General features: G+C 43.8%; 1 protein-coding gene and 1 long non-coding RNA gene across 3 annotated transcripts in view; one reads left to right on the top strand and one right to left on the bottom strand.

Annotated features, from left to right (window-relative positions):
- LOC105486824 (D-aminoacyl-tRNA deacylase 1) overlaps positions 1-12,702 on the bottom strand; it is a 170,046-nt gene that overhangs the window by 54,874 nt on the left and 102,470 nt on the right. The window lies entirely within an intron of this gene.
- LOC105486821 (uncharacterized) overlaps positions 3,927-12,702 on the top strand; it is a 35,049-nt gene continuing 26,273 nt past the window's right edge. For both annotated transcript variants that reach the window (XR_011613575.1, XR_011613576.1), the window contains exons 1-2: positions 3,927-4,064; positions 11,608-11,656. This is a non-coding gene — a long non-coding RNA (uncharacterized lncRNA). The remainder of the gene's footprint in view (positions 4,065-11,607; positions 11,657-12,702) is intronic.

Raw genomic sequence — 12,702 nt, 5'->3', positions numbered from 1 at the left:
CACTTGGACACAGGAAGAGGAACATCACACACTAGGTCCTACTATGGGGGGGGGGCGGGGGATAGCATTCGGAGATATACCCAATGTAAATGACGAGGTAATGGGTGCAGTACACCAACATGGCACATGTATGCATATGTAACAAACCTGCACGTTGTGCACATGTACCCTAGAACTTAAAGTATGGAAAAAAAAAAAAAAAAAATCTCCAGACATTTCCAGACAGAAAAAAAAGAAAAGATTATCAGTCCTTCCCTCTGTCTTGGTCTGAGGGACCAACAAAAGGATCTTCCCTTTCACTGTTTCTGCCTCTCATGTTTGGACCATTTTGAAGGATGTACAAATAGACACTTTGTCTAAAATGGAAGTGAATAAGAGACTCTCTATTTATTATGCAACAGATTAAAATGATTGTAGACAAATTTCTCCTGTCAACAATGATTAGGTTACATAGCAAGATTTTAAAATGGACCTCAGGCATCGCGCTGTATATTAGCTCTAAGCAAAATGAAAAACTCTAAATTATACTTTAAATCAACCAGGAATGAGTTCTATTCCTATTCAGAATCATCAGCTTACTTCATGCATTTTATCTGACAGAAGGACAAATCAGCAATTTGAAAGACTTAAAGAATTATTAGGTCATTCTTTAAAAGGAGAAGCCAAAGCAAGCACACAGAACATACATGCATCGGTTAGTATTTCCTGAAAGCCTACTGCATCCCAGGCACTGGGGTGAGTCCAGTGCTCATTTCTAAGTGATGACCTGTGTGTCAGGCCTGTGTCCCACGTGGTCCCATCCTACTGCTCTCCCTGATACTGAAAGGCCAGACAGACTCCCTGGGTGCATTCAGCTCACATAGTGCAATAGAACCAAGGGCTCTGGGATGTCCCTGTGCTCCACACTGCCCCCATTCTGTTGCTCCTACCTGCCCACAAGATTGCACATGAGGACAGAAAGGCATAATGCAAAAATTCTATTGTTGAAAAGACCTAACAAGTTCAAAAAATATGGCCAGGGTCTGGCAAAGGACATAATGAATCATTAGGAACTACTCTACTTAAAGACCATTTGTATTATTTTTTAAAGACATTTGCTATATGCCCCCCTTATCAGGGTGCTCCTCAGTACATCTCTTTCATCAGGAGTTCATTAAACAAAGTCTGTTAGGTAACATGTTTTCTCTCTAGCTGTAAAACTGCCCTCCAGCTACCTGTGTCTCTCTGGCCCAGAGTGCCCACCCACAGACAATGCTATGTTCTTGTGCAAAGCACAGCAGGGGTATTGAATCTCTGGCCTGAATATGTGGGAAGAGAACCCTGCCAATGCCCCCATAAACAACAACTCTCTGGGGCTCACTATCCCTAATGAGAGAATCCAGCACTCTGTCATTTTGTAATAAATGAAAAATCAGTTAACATGTGCTTTAGTATGTACTGACCATTGGGGAAAATATTCCAAAAACACTATGGGAAAACAGCAGTAGCTTTTTCAGCTCATAGAGTCAGGCACTACTCTGATGCCACCTTTTATCTGTAGTCCTTTGTACATAAAGTAGTTTTACAGCCAGTCTCCACACAACCCTGTCCTGTGAAAAGCCTTCCTTCCTCCCAAGGTCCCCCTTCCTCTGAGTCTTTGCTACACCCTCAAGCTCCAGGAATCTTTGTCCAAGTCTTCACTTCCCTAGACACCCTCCAATCGAATCTCAGTCCACTGAGGCCCTGACTGCCACCTCCATCATGCCACTGGCACCATGTCAAAAGGGTCACAGTGAGTGTGGAAGGTGTGGAATAAACAAGTACATATTGGATACCATGTACACTACTCGGGTCATGGGTACACTAAAATCTCAGAATTCACCACTATGTAATTCATCCACATAACAAAAAAAAACCACTTGTATCTCAAAAGCTGTTGAAATTTAAAAAATCAAAAATTAAAAAAAAAAAGGTCACCACTATTTGCACAGGAAAATTTTCTGCAGGATATACAAGGAGAATTTTATTTTTTAGTAATGTGCTGTCTTTGAATTTTCTAACCAAGTAGATGCTCCTTTGACTTTTAAAAACATCACAGAGGCCACTGAAGATGGTCAAATGGTGAGCCACTAAAAAGAACCTGTGTTTTAAGAAGTCCATTTAAGAAATGTTCTCTTGAGAAACAAACAAACAGTAACTTTCCAGCAGAGAAACCTGACTGATACCATCTTGACCAAGTGAGTGATCAAGGTCAGCATCAGTAGTCATGAGACCATCAATGCCATGTGCCCTGACATGGCGCACCAAGGACATCAAATTCCCAAACTGAGGGGCACTCTACAAAATAACTGGCCTGTGTCTTCAGATGCATCAAGATCGTAAGACTGGAGGAGGCTAAGACACACCTAAATGAATGTGGGATTCTAGATTGGATTCTGGACCCAGTGGGACAATGGCAATATTCAAACAAGGCCTGCAAATTTGTTATTAGTTAATACTACATTACCAATAGTAACTTGCTAGTTTTGATCACTACTACAGATACATGAGATCATTAACATTTCGGAAAATTGGGTAAAAGGAATATGAGAACTCTTCTGGTCTATTTTTGCAACTTCATTAAGTCTGGAATTATTTCAAAGTAAGTTTAAGATACATAGGTGTACACACACATACACACACACGACACATACAGGATCACTCTTGACTGCGTGGCCAACAAGCCCAATGGCACTTTCCAAATGCTCACCTCCTCAGCCTCTTAACGGCGAGACAGTATGGAGCTGCCCTTCTAGAAAGTCTCTCCCATGAGGCTTCTACACTGAGGCACTTCCCTGGCTCCTCTTCCACCTCTACAGCCATCCCCACACATGCTGGACTCCATCCTCCTTGAGGAAAACCTCTAACAGATGACTTGCCTCATCACGGGAGATTTGACAGGAACTTGAAGGCCAGACCTCCATGTCCTGCCAGGCAGGTCCCCATGGCTGTCCTGCTAGCATCACACGAAAACCCCAAAGCTGTCCCTCCCCATGTCCCCATTAGCCTGTTCAAGCCTTGCTGTCACCTCGGGGTCCTTCTCCACATCTCCCACTTCTCTGGCCTTCTCTGTTCCTACTGCTGACCAATTTCCAGGCCTCCATTCGCTCCACCCAAGCCTCTCGCACAGAGACTCAGGGTGACAGATGGGGAAAAGAATACCACCTCAGGTGGGAAGACCTGGGTTTGAGGCCTCATTCTGCCATGGCCTACCTGTGGTTTTGGAGAAAACTTTTTGAGACCCAGTCTTTTTCACATGTAAAACAGGTTATTAAATAAGAGCCCCTATGGCAGGCTCTCTTGACCTAATAGCCTTCCTCTCCTGCTGCAACTCCACTCCAGAGTGTGAAAATGCCACCAATCCACTTACCCAAACTCCCTGGTGACCTGCTGGACAGTAACCCAGCTCTGCCCAGAGGATATAAGAGAGTATGCTGGGCACTGTTGGCAAAGACTCCTCTACCTGGCAAAGGAAAGAAAATGAAGGGAAACACCAACCCTCCGGCCTGCCTTGGACACAGACATGGAGGGTGTAAGGGCACTGCTGTGGCAGCCATTTCGTAACCAAGAGGAGGTGAGGTAAAGGACAGAGAGGACAACAGAACCCCAGCACCTCGGGGCTGCCAAAGTCACCAGCCCTGGAGTTCCTGGGCTTGGGCCTCGGAACTTATGAAAGAAAATTAAATGTTCTTATTGTTTAAGGAACTTTTAACTGATAATTCTATTTGACTGTGACTTTCAGCCATGGCAGGGCTCTGTCACCAACTATTCATAAGAGGATAAGGAGACAGACGCAGGCAGGGAGCGGGAGGAGGGAATGGGAACGAGGTGAGCAGCAGTATCACAGCTGGAGGACTGGACGTTGATGGCCAGCTCCTCACTTCCAGGTGTTTCCACATCAAGCATCCTGCAGACAGCTAACAAGTTCATTCTACAAAGTACAGTTCTCACCACTTTATCCTTCCTCTGCTCGGAAACAGTCAATGGTTCCTCACTGTCCACAAGGGATGCTTAACGCACGTGGGTTTTGCAGCTAGAAAGACAAGGTAAGGACTTCGGATGTAAATGTAGAGGCTAAAAAAATAAATCACTGAATATATATAGATGAAATAACACTGAGATTGGTTTCAAAGTAACAGAGGATGTTAAAGGGTTGACAAAATCGGAGCTGCCATCCTGGGTGTCCACTGATGCTGGACACATGGGGGTTCGACAGATTCTTTTGCCCAGCGTACATGTGTTTAATATTTTCTGTAATAAAAATTTAAGATCATTTCAAGTTAATAATACAAACTGAACTATGTAATTGTTGTTAAAAACATATATCATCTGCAAAGAGGGACAATTTGACTTCTTCTTTTCCTAACTGAATACCCTTGATTTCTTTCTCTTGCCTGATTGCCCTAGCCAGAACTTCCAACACTATGTTGAATAGGAGTGGTGAGAGAGGGCATCCCTGTCTTGTGCCAGTTTTCAAAGGGAATTTTTCCAGTTTTTGCCCATTCAGTATAAAGGATATGAACAGACATTTCTCAAAAGAAGACATTCATACAGCCAACAGACACATGAAAAAATGCTCATCATCACTGGCTATCAGAGAAATGCAAATCAAAACCACAATGAGATACCATCTCACACCAGTTAGAATGGCGATCATTAAAAAGTCAGGAAACAACAGGTGCTGGAGAGGATGTGGAGAAATAGGAACACTTTGACACTGTTGGTGGGATTGTAAACTAGTTCAACCATTATGGAAAACAGTATGGCGATTCCTCAAGGATCTAGAACTAGAAGTACCATATGACCCAGCCATCCCATTACTGGGTATATACCCAAAGGATTATAAATCATGCTGCTATAAAGACACATGCACACATATGTTCATTGCGGCACTATTCACAATAGCAAAGACTTGGAATCAACCCAAATGTCCATCAGTGACAGACTGGATTAAGAAAATGTGGCACATATACACCATGGAATACTATGCAGCCATAAAAAAGGATGAGTTTGTGTCCTTTGTAGGGACATGGATGCAGCTGGAAACCATCATTCTTAGCAAACTATCACAAGAACAGAAAACCAAACACCGCATGTTCTCACTCATAGGTGGGAACTGAATAATGAGATCACTTGGACTCGGGAAGGGGAACATCACACACCGGGGCCTATCATGGGGAGGGGGGAGGGGGAAGGGATTGCATTGGGAGTTATACCTGATGTAAATGACGAGTTGATGGGTGCTGACGAGTTGATGGGTGCAGCACACCAACATGGCACAAGTATACATATGTAACAAACCTGCACATTATGCACATGTACCCTAGAACTCAAAGTATAATAATAATAAAAAAAAATTATTAAAAAAAAAAACATATATCAGCAGATCCTAGAAAAGCTTATCAGAGTATTAAAAAATGTGTGATTTGCTAAAGTTTTACTGATTTGCTCATACAAAGGTGTTCATACCCATTTCTTGGAATTTCTCTTCAGTCAAATAAAAATATTATTAGAATAAAGATGATCACTTGCATACTACTTATTATTGTGAAAAAATCTAGATGTCCAAGAGTAAGGTTATGGTAAACGATTTAATAAATAGCATGCAAACACAAAAATGATATGAGTTAAATATCCACACTCCAAAAATCTGAAATCCAAAATGTTCCAAAATACAAAAATTTTGAGAACAGACACAATCCTGAAAGGCTGTACTCAAAGCGAATTGCACTGGAGAATTTTGGATTTTGAATGTTTCTATTAGGGATGCTCATCCAATAAGCATAATGCAAATATTCCAAAATCTGAAAAAATCCAAAACACTTCTGATTCCAAGCATTTTGGATAAGGGATACTCTCCCTCTATATACAATTTAGTCACCCTCACTGAAAATGGTAAAGCTTTAAGTGAAAAAGTTCATGATGATTACACCAATAAGGACATGTGAATATTTGCAAAACACTATGAAGAAATAAAAATAAGGAATCAAAATAGTTGTATTAAGCACATTGGTTTTCTTATTGTATTCAATGTTTTTGTAATGTTGCTTTAAATAATTTTTTTTTTTTTTTGAGACAGAGTCTCACTCTGTCACCCAGACTGGAGTGCAGTGGCACGATCTCTACTCACTACAAGCTCCGCCTCCTGGGTTCACACCATTCTTCTGCCTCAGCCTCCCTAGTAGCTGGGACTACAGGCACTCGCCACCATGCCTGACTAAGTGTTTTGTATTTTTAGTAGAGACGGGGTTTCACTGTCTTAGCAGTATGGTCGCTATCTCCTGACCTCATGATCCGCCTGCCTCAGCCTCCCAAAGTGCTGGGATTACAGGCATGAACCACCACACCTGGCCGCTTTAAATAATTTTTAAGAGATTTACCCAATCTTGAGTACAAGATTTTTCTTCAGTTTCTCAGATTTTAAGCGCAAGCAGTAAAAACTACAGTTCAGGGCGGGCGCGCTGGCTCACGCCTATAATCCCAGCACTTTGGGAGGCTGAGGCGAGCATTATCACCTGAGGTCAGGAGTTCGAGACCAGCCTGACCAACATGGAGAAACCCCATCTCTACTAAAAATACAAGATTAGCTGGGTGTGGTGGTGCATGCCTGTAATCCCAGCTACTCAGGAGGCTGAGGCAGGAGAATCACTTGAACCCAGAAGGCCGAGGTTGCAGTGAGCCAAGATTGCGCCATTGCACTCTGGCCTAAGCAACAAGAGCAAAACTTCATCTCAAAAACAAACAAACAAACATACAAAAAACTACAGTTCACCTGTGAGCACAGTGACCTTTTCTAGACTCTGCTGCAGTGTGTCAGTCACACCCATGAATTTCCTCCCTAACCTGAGCATCCATCACAACCATAGGACCCACAGTCTAGGAGGGCACCTGACCTGAAGGGCCAGGATGACCAAACCACCTGAGACTGAGAAAGACATGGAAACCACAGATGTCATCTTTCCTGGTCTTGGCAAGGCCCTGCATGTCCCCATTTTCACCTACAATGAGACTCTGAGACAGGCGGCCTGACTTGCTCAAAGACATGAGTGTCTGAGAGGTGGGGGAATGCACACAGGCAGGAAGGTGACATAGGAGGTCTACTCCCTTCGCTCCTGGAAAATTCCAGGGAAGATTCTGGAGCAGAGATGTGCTCTTTACAGAAGACAATGCAGCCTGGGTGCAGATATGACAACAGCATCCATTAAAATATGGTCAAATAGGAGTCTGCAAAACATCTTGACTTTAAGGGAAAACAATTTCTCTAGACTATTATAATTGTCACCAAAGCCTTAAATCCTCCCATCCTCCTGACTGAATAAAACTCGGGCCAGGCACAGTGGCTCATGCCTATAATCCCAGCACTTTGAGAGGCTGAGGCAGGTGAATTTCTTGAGCCCAGGAATCTGTGGCAAGTTTGGGCAACATAGTGAGACTCCCATCTCTACAAAAACAAAATTAAAAATAAATTAGCCATGTGTAGTGGCACATGCCTGTAGTCCCAGCTACTTGGGAGGCTGAGGCAGGAAGCTCACTTGAGCCTCGGGGGTTGAGGCTGAAGTGAGCTATGACTGCACCATTGCACTCCAGCCTGGGCAACAGAACAAGACCCTGTCAGAAGAAAGGGAAAGGGAGGAAGAAAGAGAAAAAGGGAGGGAGGGCAGAAGGAGGTGGGGGAGGAAGGAAAGACGGAAAGAGAAAGAGAGAAAGAGGGGGAAAGAGAGAAAAGAAAGAAAGAAAAAGAAAGAGAGAGGGAGGGAGGGGGGAGGGAGAGAGGGAAGGAGGGAGGGAGGGAAGGAGGGAGGGAGGGAGGGAGGAAGGAAGGAAGGAAGGAAGGAAGGAAGGAAGGAAGGAAGGAAGGAAGGAAGGAAGGGCGGAAAGGCAACCGAGCAGGGAGGGAGGGAAAGAAAAGGAAGGAAGGAAAGAAGGAAGGAAGAAAGAGAGGGAAGGAGGGAGGAAGGAGGGAGGGAGGGAGGGAGGGAGGAAGAGAGGGAGGGAGGGAGGAAGAGAGGGAGGGAGGGAGGGAGGGAGGAAGAGAGGGAGGGAGGGAGGAAGAGAGGGAGGGAGGGAGGGAGGGAGGGAGGGAGGGAACTGGCATAAGCAAAGCATTTCCCTTATGGAAGGGACGAGATTCCCAGAGACCTGCACTGGTTTCTCCTGGTTTTATTTACCAACCAATAAATGAAATTCTTACAACCAGAGGCAGGTGTGTGCATGAATGAGCGACCTTCCGTGTCAGTCTCCTTTTCTTCCAGGCAAGGACTGGTTGGGTTCTGTGGCCAGCTACCCAGTCCACTCCAGCTCTGTGTGTGAATTGTTGCTGACATTTGTACAAGGGGAAAGGGATTTCTCCTAAAGGCTTGATGCTAACACTGAAGCAGGATCTGATTTTAACTCTTAACTGCAAGATATTGCAGGACACATTTGCAGAACACATGCTTAGTATCTGTGCCCTGATACGTTTCATGCTGGTCATGACCTGAAGGAAATCTATTGGCACATATACTATACGTCAGGTGTTTTTAACTTGATCATGGTGGCTCTGAGGTGCAACTTTTTCTTCACATACTGTACATACCTGAGACCCCTCTTGGGGGACTGCAGTCTTTAATCATGCTGTGTAAGACTGCTGTGGCATAAGTTCTCTTGTCCAAATAAAATTATTAATAAGATCTATATGTAGTGATATACACACTTTTTATTATTTTCTAGATGTCTACAAATAAATGCAATTTGTGACCTGTATATAAAAAAAGTAGGAGTCTGCAAAGTGTTCCATTTATGAGGATCTCACTGAGGCATGTCCCCCTCAGGGAAATGCAATCGTTTCAGGAGGCCCAGCCGCTGCTCCCTAACCCAGTTGTTCCCTTTCCCAGCAAAGGCCTCCCTTCCCGCAGCCTCCAGCTGAGGTTGCTTGTTAGCTTCTAAACCAGTTTTATGGTATGAAAGGTTATGGTAATAATAGCCTCAATGTATTTAATGGTGAGTGCTAAGCAGAAGGTTTCACACATTTTCCTTAGAGCCCTCGCCATCTAAACCAGTTTTATGGTATGAAAGGTTACGGTAATAATAGCCTCAATGTATTTAATGGTGAGTGCTAAGCAGAGGGTTTCACACATTTTCCTTAGAGCCCTCGCCAACGCTCTGGAGAGCAGGTTCTAAACAGCCCACTATCCAGTGTAAGAAGATGCAGCTCAGAGAGACAAAGGGACCAACTGCAAGGCACGGGTGGGCTCAATTTATCTGCACTAATCTGTCTCACCATTTGTAAAATATGATGCTTAATTATCTCTCTTCCCTGCTGAGAAGGGGGAATAGGAGCTCACTCCTGAATCCCCAGGGAGCCGTGAGCACTGCAATACTGACATTTATGATGTAAGAATTTCTGGGTTCGCTTCTCACACCTTGTTCCTCACCCAGACAGTGTCTCTGTGAGTGCCAGGCCTGGTCTTTCTTGCTCCTCACAGCATCTCTGTGGTCGGAACAGGGTCTGAGAAGATACTCAGCAACAGCTGCAGACTAAACAAGCTCATTCCAGAAAGGTCGACCACAGTGCTGTCAGGTAGAACCTTCAGTGCGATGGAGACTTCCTGCATCCGTGCTGTGCAATACAGTAGCCACTAGACACATGAGGCTACTGAGCACCTGAAATGTGGCTAGTGCAGCTAAGAAAAATTTTTGATTAATTTCATTTTCATGGCTACACGTGGCTGGTGACTAGCATGTTGGTCAGCACAGATCTAATTCCTAATTTCTAGCATGCTGCTCGTTTACTGATGGGCTTGTGGTCCCTGCATATGCCCACTCTGTGTGAACACCTCACTGACACCAGATACACAATGGGGATAAGGGTGCTGCTTTCAAGGTGCTTGGTTAAGGAGCAAAGGGAGAAAACAAATAAATGTCTAATAAATAAGTGTGATGCGTGCGTAAGACATTAATTTTTTTTTTTGAGATGGAGTCTCGCTCTGTCACCCAGACTGCAGTGCATTGGCGTGATCTTGGCTCACTACAACTTCTGCCTCCTGGGTTCAAGCGATTCTCATGTCTCAGCCTCCCGAGTCGCTGGGATTATAGGCATGCGCCACCACACCCAGCTAATTTTTGTAGTTTTAGTAGAGACGAGGTTTCGCCATGTTGGTCAGGTTGGCCTTGAATTCCTGACCTCAGGGGATCCACCTGCCTCAGCCTCCCAAAGTGCTGGGATTACAGGCATGAGCCACCGTGCCTGGTCCACAATTTTTGTATTACAAGAAAAGCTGGCAGAAAACAACAATGTTATTCACTGACTAACTTATCTTCATTTACATAAGAGTCATATAAACTCACTTCCCATCCACCGCCAACCACCACAATAAAGAGTAATACAAGGTCAAAAAGAAAAGCAAAGGATAATTTTGTTGGCCAGGTGCGGTGGCTTACGCTTGTAATCCCAGCACTTTGGGAAGCCAAGGTGGGTGGATCACTGGAGGTCAGGAATTCAAGCCAGCCTGGCCCGCATGGTGAAACTCCATCTCTACTAAAAATACAAAAAAAAATTAGCCAGGCATGGTGACACGTGCCTGTAATCCCAGCTACTCAGGAGGCTGAGACAGGAGAATCACTTGAACCCAGGAGGTGGAGTGAGTGAGCTGAGATTGCGCCACTGCACTCCAGCCTGGGAGACAGAGCAAGACTCTGTCTCAAAAAAAAAAAAAAAAAAAAAAAAAAAAAAAAAAAATCCATGTCTTGTTTCTAGAAAATGTCCAAATGTACAAGTAGCATACAGCAAAATAAAAGATAACTGATGTATTTTAATAAGAGTGTTGATTAATTCACACGCAGCTCTATCCTCTCTGGCAGAAAGATTTTTCATGGATGATTTCATAAAAAGTAAACATAACTTACAGGTGTATGCTGCCGGAGTGCTAGGAGCCAAGGTTCAGAGCCTCAGCTCTCCTTCCAGGCAGTCAGTGGGGCTCCTCCTGACTCCAGCCCAGATGGCTCTGCCTTTAGTGCATCCCTTTGAGCTACTGACCTCAGCAACAACTGAATCAGTGCCATAGCTAGCAGGCATTCATCTTCTTCCCTCAATGAGTGGATCCATTCACGGTGGCTTGTTCTAGCCCCGGTGAAATCAGTTAACCTTGTCATAAAGGCAGAGTAAAATGACCTCTTCTCCCCCTAGCCTGCCCCAAACCTGCAGATAAAAGGCATTCCCCCAGCAAATAGCCAAAGGAAGCAGAGGTACAGAGAGCTTGCAGCAAATATGAATGGAGATGTTGCATGCCAGAGACTTTCTCTAAGAGATTAGAAACCATTTCATTACCTCCATCACTTACAAACAAGGCATCAGATCAGCAAACATCAAACTCCCTGTCTTAGGTATCATGTTAATACTTAATTACATATGAAAGAGGGAGATCATTAAGTCCTTGCATTGGCCAATGTGTACACTAAAGTGAAGAATAAACTACGGAGGAGAACACAGTTTGGGGTATGGCTCTCACATCATTGGTAATCAGTGGACAATAAAAGTATATTCTTAGATACATGCTTTACTGTGCCCTAAGTTGTAAGTAAGGTGCTAATTTTTTTTTTCTTTTTACATAGGCACAACCTCTTCAGTCTCCGCCTCTTTTCATGGCACAGACTCCAAAAGGTAAGTAAGTGGCAGCCTGAAAACTGGCTTTATGTTGACCGGGAGTGAGATTCTCCAAGCAGCAGGGGGCAAGGCTGGGGAGTGGGAATAATGCATGCACCCCAGATGCAGGCAATAAGGTGGGACATTGTCTAGCCCTGCACTGTCCAATATGGTAGCTACTAGCCACATGTAGCTATTTAAATTTTTCTTTTTTTAATTTTATTTTTGATTCAGAGGGTACACGTGTAGGTTTGTTACCTGAGTATATTGTATGATGCTGAGGTTTACGATACAGATGATCTCATCACCCAAGTCGTGAGCATAGTACCAAATAGGTAGTTTTTCAGCCCACATCCCCTTCCCTCCTTTCCCGCTCTAGTAGTCTCCAGTGTCTGCTGTTCCCATCTTTACTTCCATGTGTACTCAGTGTTTAGCTCCCACTTATAAGTGAGAAGCAGTATTTGATTTTCCACTCCTGCATTAATTCACTTAGGATCATGGCCTCCAGCTGCATCCACGTTGCTGCACAGGACATGATTTTGTTCTTTTCATGGCTGCAGAGTATTCCATGGGGTATATGTACCATATTTTCTTTATCTATCCATTGCTGATGGGCACTTAGATTGATTTCATGTCTTTGCTAGGGTGAATGGCACTGTGGTGAACATATAAGTGCATGTGTCTTTTTGGTAGAACAATCTATTTTCACTTGGGTATGTACATACTCAGTAATGGGATTGCTGGGTTGAGTGATATTAACAGTTCTAAGTTCTTTGAGAAATCTCCAAACTGCTTTCCACAGTGGCTGTACTAATTTACATTCCCACAAACAAGGTATAAGCATTTCCTTTTCTCTACGGCTTTGCCAGCATCCGTTCACTTTTAATTTTAAAAATTGCCATTTAGACTGGTGTGAGATGGTATCTCATTGTGGTTTTGATTGGAATTTCTGTGATAATTAGTGACAACAAGCATTTTTCCACATTTGTTGGCCATGTATATGACTTCTTTTGAGCAGTATCTGTTCATGTCCTTTGCCCATTTTAAAATTCCACCCCAAAAAA

This window comes from Macaca nemestrina, chromosome 15, assembly GCF_043159975.1.
Source record: "Macaca nemestrina isolate mMacNem1 chromosome 15, mMacNem.hap1, whole genome shotgun sequence".
NCBI lineage: Eukaryota > Metazoa > Chordata > Mammalia > Primates > Cercopithecidae > Macaca > Macaca nemestrina.
The sequence above is the reverse complement of the archived record's forward strand: the minus strand, read 5'-3'. Positions and strand labels throughout refer to the sequence as shown.